A 12,908-nucleotide genomic window follows, 5' to 3' on the forward strand; every position below is an offset into this window, starting at 1 on the left:
ATTCTACAGCTCCCAAGAGTTCTGTTTTTTCGGGTGATTAAAGTAAATCATTCCTTTCTGCTATTTTACCTCTTCTTGAAAGGCTGCTGAGTTGAGTGTTCCCCAGGGAACTTGACAAAAGGCATTTGAAAATCCAAATAAATTACTAGGGCTAATTTTAGCCATTATTTGTTGCTATTCTCAAAGGATACTAAGAGAATAGAGAACTCTGATTCCTCCACAGGGCTTTGCCCTCATGGTGACCCAGGTTTTGCTGAGGTTGGAAGTTTTAGGGCACAGGGATAACTTTTTCTGGTTTTAATATTTTATTTTATCTTTTTTTTAGGGAAGTTCATTGTGGAAATTGGGATGGACAGGGAGCTGGCTTCACCTGCAGATGGAGAGAGCTTCATCCTCAAACCGTGGGGGATACCTAGCTAGGAGGAAGGACATCCTTCACATCATGGTGAGAGAACAGAAAGAAGAGTTGTCTCATGGGAACTAATATGTTAACCAGTTTGTTACAAATAAGGTGCTGGTTTTGGTTTTGATGTATGGTTGAGTGGCTGCCAGCTACATACATGGTTTTGTTCCTTATCCTTGTTATTGACTGGATCCTGAGCCCTCCACCCCATCTATGTACCTCTGTGCTTTCTGTGTTTTGAGACTTTGGAAGCTGCTCCTTGTACCATGGGGTTTCTAAGTTTGTTATTTTTACATTACAGGTTCTTTGTTTTTCAGCAACTCCATGGTTCCCAACTCTCTATATTTACACCTGGATTCCCTGGCTGCCCTGGTCCTGTTATAGCCACCTGCAGCAGCCACAGTTCATCACTTACCCAAACAAGGTGAGCCACTGAGGTGGTTTTAGCTCATTAAAAGGCCTCGGGTCACGAGCCATAGTTCTGTTAATTCTGCTTGTTCTGATTAATGCTTGTTAGGAGGGCAGATTTAGATTTTTAGGAGGAAATTCTACCCTGTGAGGGAGGGGAGCCCCTGGCACAGGGTGCTCAGGGAAGCTGTGGCTGCCCCTGGATCCCTGGAAATATCTAAGGTGAGGCTGGATGGAGCTTGGAGCAAGCTGGGATAGTGGGAGGTGTCCCTGCCCAGGGCAGGGTGAGAGGAGCTTTGAGGTCTTCAGCTAAAACCATTCCATGATTCTATGACTTTTCTGCTAGTTCCTGGACACCAGAGTTATGGTTTGTGTGCCATTTTTAGGTATCCTCACAGGCTTATTTTGAAGGCACAGGTTCTTATCAGCTGACTATAGGCTGCCAGGACCTGTGCAGCAACCTGAACACACACTGTCAGTGCAGCAGTTACCAGCTTCTTTGGGTTCAGCTTTTTTTTTGTTGTTTTTGCAGTCTTGAGACTTGCAGCACTCCGGGGAATCTCACAAAACCAGAAGGAGCAATTAGGAACTCGTGTCACACCACAGTGATTTCCTAATGACTGCTGTTTCCCCTCCCAGCTGTGGTGGCTGTGCCTTTCTGTCTGACTGGCTTTGCTTCCCAGGTCCTGTGAGCTCTGTCTGTGGTGCTTCCAACCTGGGCTGTGCTGATCATGGAACAGGGATTCCACAGCAGCCCCTCCTGGGTTTATGGTTTTAGCAGGACACACTCTGAGTGTGATGAGAGGACCCTCTCACTTGAGCACAAGCTTTTTCATTTCCCTTAGAACTCAAGAACCAATTGTCCAAGCACTTCATGTTTATTCACATTCTGCAATGAAAACAACTCTTAAAATTGTTCTCTCTTAGCTCTGGGGTCAGTCTGGAATACAAGAAGCAGCAAAATGCTCACTGCAACCTCAGACAAAAGAGACAAACAAACACATTTGTTTTGTGCTAAGAGTCTCCAGGAAGGAAAATCACTGGGGCACTCAAATTCAGCCCTCGAAAAAAACTTAGATGAAGCTGGTCCCAAAAAACAGGAATGATGCTTTTCATTTTTCTTTAATTATTTTATTTTTTCTCTGAAGGGGTGACTGCCTTGAGCTGTGCTGTTTTATCCCTGTGGATTCATATTAATTAATCATTTAGCAGTGGATTCTCCAATCCACAGGATGGAATATGGTCATTAGATGGGACAAAACCCAATGTCCAATTTAGCAAGCACTGGGCCATTTGCTGAGCTGCCTCTTCTGGTAGACAATGGGTGTTCCTTAGAAGAAACTGGCACCATCCTCATGCATGGCCTTGTGTTGCTGAGTTAGGACAGTTTTTATCCATTTCTCATCTCATTTATGGAAGTTGCAGGCTACTCTTGTTGCCTAATTATTACACTGCTGAGAAATTAATTAAATTGCAAAGCATTTTGATGAGGGGTGACATTCATCTCTCATAGAGCAACTGTGTTGCAGATCAGTGACAGGCAAAATATCCTGGAAAATAGAAATTATGTCATCTGTTGTGCTGGAGGCTAATGGAAAAGCTAAGGCTAAGCCTTGCAAGGCAATAAATGAGCCAATACATGTACATAAAGATGCTTCAGTCCTCACAGTTTCACTATCATTAAACAAATGATTTTTCCCTTCTGGGGATTTGTATTGGAGTAATCTCAGGTGATGTGTTGGGTTAAGGAAAAAGACAACACTTCAGTTTGTTCACAAACTTCAACAGAAAATCTCTTTGGTTCCATTTTAAAATGTAAATATAAACCACTTTGGCATTATCAAATTTCCAGAACACAAGGCTATGGAAATGTTGAACAAGGGACCTCTTTTCAGCTCTGTATTGGATGTGATTCAATTTGAAGTTGAGTTTTTGAAGATCCTTTTTTTAAATTTTTGTTAGTGACCTGTATCTTACAGAGGAGTTCCTCTAATGCCATCCTAAATTATGATCACAACTCTTTTACCCCCATGTGAGCATCTCTCATTGCTGAAGTGTGGTTGCAGAATTATGAAAACATTTCATAGATTAAAAAAACCAAAAAAACCATAAATAACTTGTCTTCTGCTGATACAAAAGAAGCAGTTACTGATTTTCATCCACAGGTCCTGTTTTGGAAATGTCAAGTGCTTTGTTCACACCCAATTAGCATCCATTGATTCTCAAACCTATTCAATGACTTGCATTAGCACAATGAAGACATTGTTCCCTCACAGAGGATGGCATTTGCACTTCAAAGAGGAAAAATATTGACACCAAAGTTTAGAGAATATTCCACATGCACTCCATCCTTCTTCTCATTTTAATATTTTGTACATTGTTGCCCTTTTTTGCATGTGCTTCTGCATAACTTTGGACAAACTCAGAGTGAAGATAAGTTGTGTCAAACTATCCAAAATGCTGGAAAATCTATTTCAGTGGTTTGGGGTTTTTTTGTGTGTGATTTTTTTTTTTGTTTGTTTGCTTTTGTTTTTGTTTTGTTTTGTTTTGTTTCAGTAAGATGTATTTCAGTGACATTTTCTTTGGTAAAGAATTGTAATTAAAGAAAATAATTTTAAAGAATTACGGGCTCATACCAGTTCAGAGCAATTAGGCGAGGTAATTAGAAGCATGATGAAAGGGCTGCATGGGAAAAGGAATTTAAACCCTCGTTGAACTGTTACATCAAAAAGTGAATAAGAAAAAGAACAAGCTAAAAGTAGGGCTTATAGCTGGTAGGCAAAAGATAAAGCCAATTATTCTCGAAAAAAAGGAATGCCAGCTTGTTTATCTGCAGCTGTTTTCCATCCATGTAGCAAGGTTCCTGAGAAAGGTTCTCAGGCCTGCAGGAGGACTGGAGAGGGAATTTGGGGTTGTTTAGCCCGGAGAAAAGGAGGCTCAGGGGGAGCTCCTGGCTCTGCACAACTCCCTGACAGGAGGGGACAGCCAGGGGGGGCTTGGGATCTGCACTCAGGGAACAGGGACAGGAGGAGAGGGAATGGCCTCAGGCTGTGCCAGGGGAGGCTCAGGCTGGACACCAGGAGGAATTTCTTCCTGGAAAGGGGGGTCAGACCTTGAAGGGGCTGCCCAGGGAGGTGTTGGAGTCCCCACCCCTGGAGGTGTCCCAGGAAGGGCTGGATGTGGCACTCAGAGCTCTGGGCTGGTGACACGAAGGGGATGGGGCACAGCTTGGGCTTGATGGTCTGGGAAGCTATTTCCAGCCTCAATGATTGGGATTCTGTGGACAAGGGCCTGGAGTGTCAAGGCAAGGGAGAATGGCTTCAAACTGTCAGAGGTTTAGATGGAAATCCTTGTCTGTGAGCATGGGGAGGCCCTGGCACAGGTGCCCAGAGAAGCTCACTGCCCATTTCCCTCCCTGACCTGTGTGTTCTGCCAGAGGCGAGCACCTTCAGCCTTTCCCAGGACCCCTTCACAGCTGGGTGAAGAGCAAAGTCTCCCAAAAGAAGAGCATGGCATAAAGCTATACAACTTTGAGGCTGGCTGACAAAGCTGGAGCCTGAATCACCATGTGGGTGTTATGAAATGGATGGGAGAGGCAAGGAAATGAGCCTGAGGTCTGTTTTTTGTACCAGGAGTGATAATTTTCTTCTCCAGGGACGTATTTCCATGCACAGTGCATCAAGATCCAAAAGATGAGCCCTTTGGAATTCAAAGGACCTATATCCTAAAAACCTCCCTCTGTGAGTAAAGCATGAAAAGGGCCCCAGTGTGAGGGAGCCACACAAATTGTCACAGCCAGGAGAAAAGATCCCTGTGTCTACACCTCACCCTGGAGCCGTGGAGGCACTGGGACATCACTGCTGCCACAGGACTTGTGAGTGTGGTGCTGTAGGATTGATTTGTAACTGGTGTGTTGGAGTAGTGCTGCCCTAGGAGCAGCCATTAGCTGTCAGTCTCCTTGGGTTCATCAGTGGTTAATTAATAATCAGATCCACTTTTATCCCTACACCATAACAGAGCCTGACAGCAAAAGGCATTTCAGACTCTGATTTAATGAGGGGACACAGCTTTTCCTTCACGACCACAAGTGGGCAGATTATTTAAATCAAGAGCTCTAATAAAAGTCCTCTCTTTGTAACAACACCACCAACAAATGTTGCCCTGGTAATCAACTCATGGGTAACACAGCAATAAAGCAGCTTAATTGTGCCCTGAGTATTGTCATCCATCTCCAGGCCAGAGAGCACCTTTATGACAGACTAATCTGCACTCCAGATCACCCAGACAAGGAGCTCGCAGAGTAATTCCTCTGTCAAGCAGCTCATTTGGTTGGAGATGGAGTAGCTCATTTGGGAAGCTCAGCTGAGCTCTAGCAATTTCCACCAGAAAACTTCCAGGACAGACTAAGCACAGTCCAGGTGAGGATCTGTTTAATCCTCATACATGCCTGTGCAGAGGAAAGCTCTTCTTGCTGAGCACATGGAAGGAAACCAGGCTTTAATCCCATGGAAACCATATCCATGCCCGTGGCAGGAACTGATATTCCCGTATGGGATTTTTTAAAGCAGGATAAAGCTCTTTATCAATAAGATTATACTGTAGCATAGAGGCTGCTTCAGTAAAAAAAAAATTTAAAAATCCCTCACAGAATCCCAGACTGGTTTGGGTTGGGAGGGATCTTAAAGCTCACTCATTCCATCCCCTGCCACGAGACACCTTGCACTAGAACGGAGATGGCAGCCTCAGTAAAGGAAAGGACTGGGCTTTCTTGGTTTTTAAAATTCCTTCTATTTTCCTTTCTTAGCCAGTTCTGTCATGACTTGTATTGTAAGAGCAGTTAACAGCAGGGATTTAAGACCTTTATTCCAGTTTCCATTGGCACTTTGATTCTTTCCTACTAATGCCATATTTTTAGTGGTGTTTAAGCCCTAGTGGAATACAGCAACTTTAGTGTAATTAAAAACCAATTTAGGAGTCTGACTTGTGTGTTTTAGTTTGCTTTTTAAAAATACATATTAATTTTTGACAGCCCTCTCTACATATTCCTTCTATCTGGGGTGAGCCTAGCTCTGCTCCAGGTTTCTGAGCAGTGTTTTTTGTGTATTTTCCAAGGAATACCAACGTTTCTAACCTGTTCTCCATAACACATTCCTCATCACTGACCCGAAGCATCACCTACACAGCAAGAGCTCTTTCCAAATTCTCTGCATAGACTTCCTTGCTGTGACAGTGTGAGAAACCAATAGGCTCCACACTTTACTGAGGTCGTCAAACAACCATTAAATCTCAGATACTTGAGCTGCTGCTGACTTCTGATGGGTTTGAACTGGTGGCCTTGGGGCAGAGCTCACTGTCAAGCTCTCTGAGCTATCTCCTGTTTTGCTTCTCTTTGTTTTCTACTTGTTTTCCTACTTTTGTAACAACTCATGAATAAAAGCAGAGATGGGGGAAAAAAGCACAAAAAGATATGCCTGGAACTAAACAAAAAACAGAAGGTAATTTAAGGGTTTTTTTCTTCCCAGAAGTCAGAAGAAATGATAAGAAACCAAATGCTCTGAGCAATCCAGCTTTTAAATGATTGATACTTTCTCCAGCACCCTCCTGAAGAGACAGTGGTAGAAGGTGATTTAAGATAACTTTGTTCTTCTCATGGGAAATCAAAATCTTTTTCATAAAATCCTACCCTACCTCCTTTGGTGCTCTGCTGTGAACAAACATCCAGCTGGCATAAGTTTGCAGTTGGAGTGAAATTAGCAGAATTGAGTGGTAAAAATGAGTTGGAAATATAATTTTGTTATTGTTATTATTGTAATATCATCACTATCATAATCATCATTATAATGCTATTAATTATTTTATTTTTTCCTTTACTCTAGGGCTATAAATACTACACTACTGATTTTAATATTGAATGTAATTCTGGGACAGAATTTCATGTTGGCATCATGTTGGTCTGAATGTCATTATTTTTCAGGATTTCCCTGGCACACAGAGGGATGGCTGCAGGGAGAGAGCCAGGCTCCTCAGTCAGCCCTTGGCCAGCAACTCTGCCTCCCCACAACAGCCTGGAGCTCCTGCCCAGTTGTCCTTTCTTCTGCTGGATCTGGGGAATTCAGCATTCCAGGAGGCGCTTTACAGTTTCCAGATGGTGAAACAACAGCTACAAAAAACCTCAAACCAAACCAAACCAAACAAAAAACCAAAAAAAACCTCAAAAAGCTAAAACAAACCCCCCCCCCCCAAAACAACAAAAACCCTACAAACCCAAACAAACAAAAAAACCCAACAAAACCTAAACCAACCAACCTCCCCTGCTCCTTTTCTGACTGAAGGAGTTTTACCCAATTCCTTCCAACAGAAGCTGATGCCTGAGGCAGCCAGAGAAGCTGCACACCAGGACACAGAGATGAGGGAACAGGGTGAATTTCTTTTCTCATTTCTCATTTGTGCTTCCTCTTCATCCTCCCACTACCCCTGTCGTTAGCAGCCCAAGCAGTCACCATCCATGATTTTGCATTTCTCTCCATCTCCACAGGGCTTCCAAGATGAAATCCAGGCACCACTGACCCGGGGGGCTCTGGGATGGTGTAAAACACCCTCAGTCCTACTGGTGGACAAGGGTTGTGTCAGGAGCTGCTCTGGCTGGGTTTGTTCATAGGACAGACTGGTTCATTACTATTACTGTGCATTGAAAACCACAGTTTGTGTAGCCTTCAGTCCTAGGACCTGGAGTTCTTTGACACTTCCCCCCCCTTTTTTTTTTTTTGTTTCTGGTGGAATAAAGTCAGATCTCAGCAGCCTGCCTGGTTTCTGTTAAAATTTAGATCTACTGGCAGAGGACACATTCACCTCTTGTCTCCTAAACTTCCCCTCTGTGACTTATAGTATGTTAATTTTTAACTACCCTGCTGAGCAGCACCATTCATAATAAATATGATATGGAATAAATGCATTACAATTTATTTTTACTGGCATGTTAAATTATGCTTTTATAGCTCCAGTTGCTCTCGTGCCATGAAGGAAAACTAAATTTCCAATGAAGGTACTTAAGGGTGCAACATTTTCTCTACATGGCAGATGTTTCCTCTTGCCTGGATACTCCTTTGTTTAATTACAATTGAAATTATTTTTAAATATAGTTTTGAGTCATTTTGCAGCTACTTTTCTGCTTCTGCTGCAAGACGGGCTTTCCAAGAGTTAAATTCAGTTTCAGTATATTGCAAAGTTTACAACATTTAAAGGAAAGTGCCATTCCAAGAAGTAAGATACACATTTTCATGTTCAATATTTTTGTCTTTGACACAACTGGTATAGAATTCTATCACAAGCCACGCTCAGGGGAGCTGGGTCATAACTCTGTTTATATTCAGCTGATCCCGCTCTCTTCTCATTAGACTGAGATGTTGTGACAAGTTATTGTAAATCTGTGTTTGCTCATCTTGAAAAAGGAGAAATGAGAGTCTGAGAGTGCTGTTAAGTAATTTGAAATCACCCAACCACTTCTGTGCTTGACTGGAAAGAACCAGCACTACCCAGTTCAACACGTGTCGTGCGTTGATTTGCTTGTAAGGTGCTGGCACTGGTAGGGAAGGTTGGTTTTGAAAGGGGAAAGACTCTGGACACTTCTGGGGATGCCCACAGGAAGGACATTTGGGAAGGAATGTTCTTTACAGCACAAGTGTGAGGGGTTTTTACCCAAAACTGTGATCTCACTCTGAAACCCAGGAGCAAAGAGATCCCAGCACAGTGCTGGGTGGAAGAGCCCAGTTCAGACTCAAAGTGGGGAAAGTGCAACCAAACAAACAGTAGGGCACAGACCACAAAATGATGAATTTCTGCAAGTCTTGGGAAAGTCAGTGACAGTGAGAGAGCTTTGTGAGTAAGAGGCGCTGTGTGACCTCAGCTCCCAAAAATGCAGCCACAAAGAAGTTGTGCAGCTTCATTAAGTTTGTGCTGTCTGTGTTTCAACATTTAAACCAGCTTCTCAAGTGATTTAAGTTATTTCAGCCTTTTTGGTCTTGATAGGAGCTACTGCAGCCTGGGAGGTTTTTACAGGAGGGTTGCACTGCTCGGGGAAGCTGCTGAGTTCTTGGAAATACGGCTTTCAGCAATCTTAAAATTCTGGTGCCACACAAATGATAAATCAAATGCAAACCTTGGTGGCTCATTACCATAAACTGCCCAGAACCCAGTGCATTGGTAAAGTCCAGCCAGGGATCTCTGTCTGTTCAGTCCACAGAGGAATATGTTGATATATTAAAATTGTACCAGGCCTTTACAAGCTGCCTTTAGGGTGGGAATTGTGCAGGAGGGCAGAACTGGGGCTGTGTTGGTGTTCAGTGGATAATGTCCAGGTCAGCCCCATCCAGTGCTGATGCCTTATCTCAGCCCCACACACTTGTGAGCCACTGAGGTTTCTTTGCACAGATAAATCAATTTTTCAAGGACATCCCCTGAGCTGAGGCAGGCACCACACAAACATCACTTTCACAAGAGGTATCTTTATGTCTCTCTGCAGTTGAATCTGAAGCATGACAGAATGTGCCAACCTAAGGACACCTTGTCCAGCCTACTGAGCCCTTCCAAGGAAGGAATTACCTACTGATCAATGGCTGTTAAAGCAGGGGGTTAATACAGATTTGTCACTTTGAGAGATGTGCATGTGCCTGTGTGTGTTCTTTCATTTCTGGTCACCCTTTTTAAATCATGTTAGGGAAAACTGTGCCTTTCTGCCAGGATGTGATGAAGTGTCAGGTAAGGAGTTTGCAAATTGTGTTATGCTCCTTCTGGAGCTGTCCAGAAGAAATTCTGAGAGTGAGTGCACCTCCATTGCTTCCTAGAGCAGAGAGTTATCCAATGCAGCAGCAGGATTCGGGGTCTAGGAACAATTTTCCTCCAAATGGCAGAACAGTGGCATCCATTTAATCACATACAACCACTTTCCTTCTGTTTCTCTTATTATTGCTAAGAGAATTCCCAGGCTTTTGCCTTTCCTTTTTTAAAATCTCTTTTTTCCTTTTTCCTTTTTCCTTTTCCTTTTCCTTTTTCCTTTTTCCTTTTCCTTTTCCTTTTTCCTTTTCCCTTTTCCCTTTTTCTTTTTCATGAGTGCTTTTGAAAGACCATTGCTTGGTCTTTGAAAAAATTCAGTGATTTAGCAGAGAATCAGCAGCGCTTTGCAGAATCAGCCCAGGCTCAAACCAAGAGCTGTCCCAGCTGTAGATGTAGGGAGGTTACCCACCTACTAGGTTAGCCTACTCTGAGTTTGTGCAAACAGACATAATCATGAGGTAAGAGAATTTGCTATGACAAGTCTTCCCTGCTTCAGAAATACACTGAATAAAGTGCATCATCTTTGTTTTATTTGTGCATATGCCTGAAACTGTGGGGCAGCCACGTGCAAGGCAAGCTGAACATTTCAAATTTAACCCAACGTGCCATTTCTTCACGGAGGTTTGCAAGTTGTGCTGCAATTCAGTTCAGAAAGAATTGTTACATTCAGCTGTCTCTGGTTACTGCAGTTTTGGGCTGCCCCTTGTGAGTGTGGTCAGAATGTCAAGGCTGTTTGTCAGAGCAGATTTAGATTCCTGATATCCAAAATAATTGCAGCCATCCAACACTCAGCTTTTCACATTGAGACCATAATTTCCTACCTTATTTGGGGATTTTTGCTGTGTGTTCTTTGAGGTTTAACCAGGGCCACACCAGCCCAGTGCTTCCTTCCATTTCCAAATGCTGGCAAGGTTCAGTCACTGCTTGGCTTTGTGCCCACCCATTTATTGTGGAAAACACTTTCCAAGAGCTGCCACATCAAGACTTAAAATAATAGGCTGAAATAATTGTCACGTTCTTTGAAGACAACATCTTTATTGTCCTCTTGTCCTGGTGAAACCCGAGGTGATGGGGTGGGACTGTGCAGCTTCCACCCAAGGAGAGGGGAGAGTTTAGGGACAGGACTATGCAGGCTCCATCCAAGAAGCCTTTCCCAACCTTGATGACTCCATAATAAGAAAGATGACCTGTTTGCTGTGGTTTTTGGTGTCCCTGCCACTCACTGGACCTTTGGGTGCACCACTGCAGGACCCTGCCCAATGGCCTCCTCTTTTTGCCCTCTCTGGGAGGCTAGAAGAGCCAAGGGAACAGCATTTCCAGCCCCAAGTCACCAGGAACCCATGACAAAATCTGCTTTGGTGGTTTCTGGGCTGGGAATGGATGTTGGGATGTCTCTGCTAGTTTTGGCAATCCAGAGTTGCTGTACCAGGTGGGAACTAAGTAAAGGGTTTGTTCAGCAGTTTTTACTCAGCTGGAATCCCCCAACCAGTGCATCATGTGCTCAATAGAGGACTAATACTTTCTAATAAGATGCTTTTTCATTCTGCTGGATTAAGAGCAGTCAGTCAGAGAAAACTATTGAATTTTATTTAGCTACAATAAGCCTGAAAGGCAACACTTCAATATCTCTGATCCTCCAAGGGCCCCTTTCTCATTTACAGTAAGTCCTAACATATTGCTGGAACTGACCTAACTGCACATAGATATTTTAGGGGGTCTTTGGGGATTCTTCACTGAGGAAAATTAAAATTCCTGAGGATGGGGAACAGGGAGAAGCCTTGCATTGTTTATAGATGGGTGAGGCAAATAAGAAAACAGATGTTTTTGCCCTCTCCAGTCTGGCTCTCCATGGTCATTACATTTTTGTTGCTGTAGCTGCATTATAGAAAACAACCTTACCTAAAAATGATACCAACAAAAGAGGATCCCTCCCCTGAGTCCTGTAGTTCCTGCATTCACTAAGTGCTTGTACATGTTATTAAAAGCATTTTGTGTATTCTCTAGGAGAATGTATCAATATAAGCAGAAAATAATTATGTTGCCAAAATAACAGAAAAACTATGAGCAGACATCAAAAAAGATGTGGTTTAGAGGAAACTGGATTGAGATTGGAGCTGCTGGATTGGCAAATAAACAAAGAGGAAGGCAAGGGAAACACAGCTCTGGAAGCAGTCAGTGCCCAGCTGGAACTACTAGGGATGATGCTCTGCCAAGTCCAGCCCCACTTTCTTTGCAATATCATCTGTGATTACAGGGAAGGAAATACTTACAAATTAGAACTCCTTAAGAAAGAAAAAAAAATTATATCTATTTATCTATCTATCTATCTATCTATCTATCTATCTATCTATCTATCTATCTATATCTATATCTATATCTATCTATCTATCTATCTATAATCTATATCTATATCTATAATCTATATCTATCATCTATCTATCTGTATCTATATCTATATCATCTCTATCTATCTCTATCTATCTATCTATATCTATATCTATATCTATATCTATATCTAATCTATATCTATATCTATATCTACATCTACATCTACATCTACATCTACATCTACATCTACATCTACATTTACATCTATCTATATCTATATCTATATCTATATCTATATCTATATCTATATCTATATCTATATCATCTATATCATCTATATCATCTATATCTATATCTATATCTATATCTATATCTATATCTATATCTATATCTATATCTATATCATCTATATCATCTATATCTATATCTATAATCTATATCTCTATATCTATATCATCTATATCTATATCTATATCTATCTATCTATCTATCTATATCTCTAATATATATATATATGTATATGGTAGTCTTCAATTTAATATTATGAATATTTTTGCATGTGAGGCCACATATGAAAAAAAAATTATATTCAGTATGAAGCAAGAGTGTCTTGTCACTCCAGCAACTGTGAGAAGTCAGGCAGTGCTGCTGCAGGGCTGCACAGGTACCTCAGGGAGCTTCCATCAGCTCCTTGGCATGTCCTGGTGGGAGTCTCAACCTGCAGCCCAGATCCAGTGTGGCCTGATTTATCCAGACAGGGAAAAAGTGCCTCTGTCCTGGAGGCTGTCACACACAGAAGGAAAATGAGCAGGTAGCTATTTTTGGGATATGATTTAATGACATGGTGGGACTCAGTCAGGGCTTGGGCTGCTGATCTTGGAAGGTGTTTCCAAACTTAATGATTCTGTGACAAGTGAGTGAGCAAGGGAAAGGAGCATCC

General features: G+C 42.3%; 1 long non-coding RNA gene across 1 annotated transcript; it reads left to right on the forward strand.

Annotated features, from left to right (window-relative positions):
* The first annotated feature begins 271 nt into the window (after positions 1-271).
* On the forward strand, positions 272-7,014 carry LOC117000473. Its single transcript, XR_004418786.1, has 3 exons — positions 272-445; positions 721-827; positions 6,786-7,014. It is a non-coding gene; the product is annotated as an uncharacterized LOC117000473 (long non-coding RNA).
* Positions 7,015-12,908: the final 5,894 nt, after the last annotated feature.

Source organism: Catharus ustulatus, chromosome 9 (genome assembly GCF_009819885.2).
Source record: "Catharus ustulatus isolate bCatUst1 chromosome 9, bCatUst1.pri.v2, whole genome shotgun sequence".
Lineage (NCBI taxonomy): Eukaryota > Metazoa > Chordata > Aves > Passeriformes > Turdidae > Catharus > Catharus ustulatus.